The 6,237-nt window shown below is 41.2% G+C and overlaps 1 non-coding gene across 1 annotated transcript; it reads left to right on the top strand.

Moving 5' to 3' along the window:
• The first annotated feature begins 2,554 nt into the window (after nucleotides 1-2,554).
• On the top strand, nucleotides 2,555-2,679 carry LOC132225198 (U6atac minor spliceosomal RNA). Its single transcript, XR_009450815.1, has one exon. It is a non-coding gene; the product is annotated as a U6atac minor spliceosomal RNA (small nuclear RNA).
• Nucleotides 2,680-6,237: the final 3,558 nt, after the last annotated feature.

Genomic DNA, 6,237 nt, shown 5'->3' with positions numbered 1-6,237 from the left:
GAAAACATGACCCATATACATATATGTTGTGTACAAGGGACACATCTCAGAACAAAAGACTTGCACACTATGAAAGTGAAGATATGGAAAAATAATTTCCATGCAAATGGAAATGAAAAGATAGTTGCAGTAGTAATACTAATATCTGACAAAATAGATTTCAAAATGAAGGCCATGACAAGAGACAATGAAGACCACTTCATAATACTAAAGGAATCAATACAACATGGAGATATAATCCTGATAAGCATATATTCATCCAATATAGGAGCACCCAAGTATATAAAGACATTTCTAGAGGACTTTAAGGGAGATATAGACAGCGATACAGTCATACTAGGGGACTTTAATACCATATACATAACTGGATAGGTCTTCTAAAATATATATTAACAAAGAAATAGTGACCCCAAATGACACACTAGATCAAATGGATTTAATTAACATTTACAGAACATTTTACCCCAAGGCTGCAGAATATACATTCTTCTCAAGTGCACATGGGACGTTCTCAAAGATAGACCACGTGTTAGGACATAAAATAAGTTTCTATAAGTTCAAGAATATTGAAATCATATGAAGTACTTCTTGAATCACAATAGCATGAAATTAGAAATCAACTACAATAAAAGCACACCAAAAACATTCAAACACATGGAGGGTAAATAGCACGTTCTTAAACATGAATGGGTTACTAAGAGATAAAAGAAGAGAAAAATTCCTGGAAACAAGAAAAAGGAACACACAACAACCCAAAATCTGTGAGACACAGCAGAAACAGTCTTGAGAGCACTACACAGGCCTACCTCAAGAGACAAGAAATTTTTCTAATAAGCGATCTAATCCTGCAACTTAAAGAATTAGAAAGAGAACAAGAAAAGCCCAGAGTAAGTAGAAGCAAGGAAATAATAAAGATCAGAGCATAAATAAATTACCTACAGACTTAAAAACACTATAAAATATCAATGAACCCAAGAGCTGGTTTTTTTTAAAAGATAAACAAGATTGATGAACATTTAGCCAGACTCATCATGAAACAAAGAGAGAGGACCCAAATAAATAAAATCAGAAACAAAAGCAGTGAAGTAACTGACACTACATAAATACAAAGGATTGTAAGAAAATTACTATCAACAACCATATGCCAACAAGCTGGAAAACCTGGACAAAATGGGAAAATTCTTGGAAATATACAATCTTCCAAAACTGAATGAGGAAGAAACAGAAAACCTGAATAGGCTGATAATAACTGATGAAATTGAAGCAGTAATAATAATAAAACAAAAAAGGTACCAGAAAACAAAAGCCCTGGTCCAGACAGCCTCACTGGGAAGGTTTACCAAATATTCAAGAATAACTAACACCTATCCTCCTTAAACTATTCCAAAAAATCCAAGATGAAGAAATACATCCAACCTCGTTTTATGAGGCCAGCATTAGCCTAATTCCAAAACCAGAAAAAGACACTACAAAGAAAGAGTATTATAGGCCAATATCCCTAATGAACATAGGTGCTAAAATCCTCAACAAAATAGCAAATCTGATCCAGCAATATACTAAAAAGATCATACACCATGACCAAGTGGGATTTATTCCAGGGATGCAAGGCTGGTACAATATTCCAAAATCAATAACAATATAATACAGCTAACATAATACTCAATGGGTAAAAACTAAAACCATTTCCCCTAAGAACAGGAACAAGACAGGATGTCTGCTTTCACCACTCTTATTCCACATAGTACTGAAAGTCCTAGACACAGTGATCAGTCAAGAAAAAAACATAAAAGGCCTCCAAATTGGAAAGGAGGAAGTAAAACTATCATTATTCACAGATGACATGATATTGTACATAGAAAACACTAAAGGCCACCAAAAAAACCTACTAGATTTAATAAATAAATTTGTCAATGTAGCAGGAACAATATTAACACCCAGAAATTGATGGCATTTTTATACACCAAGAATGAATTCTCAGAAAGAGAAACTAAACAAACAATCCCATTTACCATTGCAACAAAAATATTAAGATACTTAGGAACAAACTTATCAAGAGGTAAGACTTGTACTCAGAAAACCACAGGACATTGAAAAAAGAGATGGGGGAAGACATAAACAAGTGGAAGAATATAGCATATTCATGGATTGGTAGAATTAACATCATTAAAATGTCCATACTAACCAAAGCAATCTATAGATTCAATGCAATCCCTATTAAATTACCAACAGCATATACAGCATATTTCACAGATCTAGAACAAATACTCCAAAAATTTATATGGAACAACAACAAAAAAAGACCCCAAATAGACACAGCAATCTTGAGAAAGAAGAAAAAAGTTGGAGGGATCATAATACCAAATATCTAGTTATACTACAAAACTGCTGTAATCAAAACAGCCTGGTACTGGCATAAGAATAGGCATAGAGATCAATGGAACAGAACAGAGAACCCAGAAATCATCCCAAGCTATTATAGTCAATTAATATTTGACAAAGGCAGGAAGAGGATACAATGAAGTCATGACAATCTCTTCAATAAATGATGTTGGGAGTGTTGTATGAAAGGAATGAAGGTTAGCACTCCCCTTGACAAGGATGGAAGAGGTTCTCGGGCCTAACAACATGCAACAGTCAAGGCATTGCCACCTACTTCGTGGCATCTAACTACTGTTTTTTTGCAACAGCATGGATGAAACTGGAGAGCATTATGCTAAGTGAAATAAGCCAGTCAGAGAAAGATAAATATCACATGATCTCACTCATTTGTGGAGTATAATGAACAACATAAACTGATGAACAAAAATAGAACCAGTCATAAAAGCATCAAACAGACTGTCCAACCTATGAGGGAAGGCGGGGGGTGAAGGAGTAAGACATCAACCAGAATATATTAGGGAGATCCATGATGGCAGCCAGCTGAATGGCAGTCAGCAAGATAGTGTGAGTGAGTGAGAGAGCGAAAGGAGAGTGCATGGGCGTGCGGGGAGTGTGTGTATTTGTGAGTGAGAGATAGTTATATTCCACAGGACTGGTGGGGACTGGTGGACCAGGCTCCCCTGGCTGGGCAGCCTCTACTACTGCTGAAATCTCTCCTGGGGTGTCCAGCTCTGCCGCAGAGACTGTGCCATCTTGAAGGGGAGTGCGGCTGTGATCGGAAGCCCAGTCTTACCTTCATCCAGGGAGACCTTGGATACCTCCCGTGACTCTACAACCACAATGCCCAGGGACCAGCTACCTCAGCTGTGAACCCACGGACACCGAGACTCCAGCCTTCCCGGCCACAGGCACCTAAGAATCTTGTCCAGGGAAAGATAAGGTGGCAGCCGAATATGCGGACAGTTCCTGCGCCTTCTCACAGAGAAGATAGAAGGAACAGCTGAATCAAATAACACCCACCTGGAATTAGTGAATTAAACACAGCTGGTAAGGCAATCTGTGGACAGAAAAGTCAGAGATTGCCTGGAGAGAGGTGGGATCTGGAATCTGGGCTAGAGGGAGAAACGCACACAGGCAGGACTAGAATCTCAGAGGGAGACTGTGCTGCACCAAATCCGCAGCCCTTGTGGTCAGTGTAGCCCTCTGATGTGGAAGGGGGTCCACAGGGCTGCTGGCAGAGGGGACTCTAGATCTAAGCCCACAGCCGTGGGAGACTGTGCCCAGGAAGGCAGCCTGAAGTTCTATACTGGCCACGCAGTGCTGAGGGGAGAAAGATGTGAGGTGGCATGGTTGCTTTGTCTTTATAACGTCCTTGCTTTTGCTTGCTAAACCTAGTGCATAGGATCTTTCCATTAAAAACACTCACTGAGACTGCAGGGGAAGGTGGTTTTTGTGGAAATTGGGGAGCAGAATAGGGAGAGACGAGCAGGAAACCAACTCTGGGACAGTCTGTTCCTCCAACCCAGTCTTGAGTGAGGCAGGGGAAGAAAGAGTCTAAACACCCCCAGGGAACCCTTGGGGACTGGGTCAAGGGGCCATTTGGTCCCAGAAATGAATACAGAAACACTGTCACCCAGGAGCTGTGTCAGAAATAGATGCCTGTGTAAATACAACTGAAGGCAGGCAGATAAACAAAGTGAGCAGAGTGATCCTGCCTGCCTGAAACCAAGGTTGTGGCTTATGACACAGAGGAGCTGTGGATCACTGGGAACTTCAACACTGTGCTGACTACCTGACAGGAAACAGATGTGCCAGCAGAAGAGTAGAGAGGGGTCTTAAACCAGCCCCCATGGGTCATTGAAGCTCCACTGAAGTGAATGCACTTCACTACTTCACTTTTTCATTTTTTGTCTTTTACTTAAGAAACTAATTTTTTCTCACTTTATTTCACTTTTCTATTATTATATTTTTATTTATTATTATTATTATTACTATTATTTTACCATTTTTTAAAGTTTTATTTTATTTTATTTTTTACTAGCGACTGTTACGGTGGAATGACCAGAATGACCGGTTCCTATGATGAACACTGACCACCAGGGGGCAGATGCTCAATGCAGGAGCTGCCCCCTGGTGGTCAGTGCGCTCTCACAAGCAGAGCACCACTCAGCCATAAACTGGGCTCACAGCTGGTGAGCACAGCGGTGGTGGCGGGAGCCTCTCCTGCCTCTACAGCAGCACTATGGAGCAGTGAGCCAAGCAGTAAGGAGTAGCAAGCAGGTGGGCGGTAAAAAGTGAGGGGTTCTGGACTGTGAGAGGGATCTGACTTCCAGGGGAGCAGGCCTAAGCCAACAGGCAGACATCCCCTGAGGGGCCTGGACTGCAAGAGGGTGCAGGCCAGGCTGAGGAACCCCCCGCACCTGCCCCCCCCCCACAGTATACGAATTTTGTGCACTGGGCCTCTAGTAGCAATATGTTTGCAGATACATCTCCTAAGACAATGGAAATTAAAGAGAAAATAAACAAATGGGACTACATCAAAATAAAAAGCTCTGCACATCAAAAGAAACCATCAACAAAATGAAATGGGATCACACTCTATGGGAGAACATATTTGGCAATGATACATCTGATAAAGGGTTAATATCCAAACTATATAAGGAACTCATACAACTTAACAAAAGGAAGACAAACAATCCAATTAAAAAATGAGCAAATGGCCTAAATAGACACTTCCCTGAAGTGGGAATACAGATAGCAAAGAGACATATAGAAAAATGCTCAAAGTCACTGATCATCAGAGAGATACAAACTAACATGACAATGGAGTACCACCTCAGACCTGTCAGAATGGCTATTATCAATAAATCAATAAGCATCAAGTGCTGGTGAGGATGTGGAGCAAAGGGAACCCTAGTGCACTGCTGGTGGGAATGCAGACTGGTATAACCACTATTAAACACAGTGTGGAGTTTCCTCACAAAATTAAAAATGGAACTACCATTTATCCCAGTGATCCCATTTCTAGCAATATATCCTAAGAAGCCTGAAAAACCAATCAGAAAAAAAATATGCACCCCTATGTTTGTAGCAGCATTATTTACTGTAGCTAAGATCTGGAAACAGCCCAAGTGCCCATCAGCAGATGAGTGGATAAAAACAACAACAACTGTGGTACATTTACACCATGGAATACTATGCAGCTGTAAGAAAGAAGGATCTCTTACCCTTTGAGACAACATGGAGGGATCTGGAGAATATTGTGCTAAGCAAAATAAGCCTGTCAGAGAAAGATAAATAACACATGATCTCACTCATATGTGGAACCTAATGCATAAAATAAACTGACAAGCAAAATAGATCCAGAGACATAGAAGCATGGAATAGACAGGATTCTCAGAGGGAAGGGGATGGAGGCAGGAAGAGGTCAACCAAAGAACTTATATGCATAGCCCAGGGACACAGACAATAGTGTGGTGAAGGCCTGGGGAGGGGTAAGAGTGGGGAGGAGGGGATCAATGAGCAAAAAGGGGGACATCTGTAATACTTTCAACAATAAATATAAATTAAGAAAAACAAAAACAAACAAAAAAAAGAAAGGCTAGAGCTCCATGAGTGGGAGGGTTATTATTATTAACTAGAGGCCCTGTGCACAGATTTGTGCACCATTGGGGTCCCTCGGCCTGGCCTGTGGGGATCGGCTGAAACCACATTACTACATACCTGATGGATGTAGTAATATGTGAAGTGGCAGGTGGCCAGGGAGGATCCTGAGCCCTGGCCGACGCCATGCCACTCCCGTTCATCCCAGCCCTGCTGCACCTGCCACTGCCACCACTCAGTAGGCTCGCTGCCACT

This window comes from Myotis daubentonii, chromosome 1 (genome assembly GCF_963259705.1).
Source record: "Myotis daubentonii chromosome 1, mMyoDau2.1, whole genome shotgun sequence".
In the NCBI taxonomy this organism is placed as follows: domain Eukaryota; kingdom Metazoa; phylum Chordata; class Mammalia; order Chiroptera; family Vespertilionidae; genus Myotis; species Myotis daubentonii.
The sequence above is the reverse complement of the archived record's forward strand: the minus strand, read 5'-3'. Positions and strand labels throughout refer to the sequence as shown.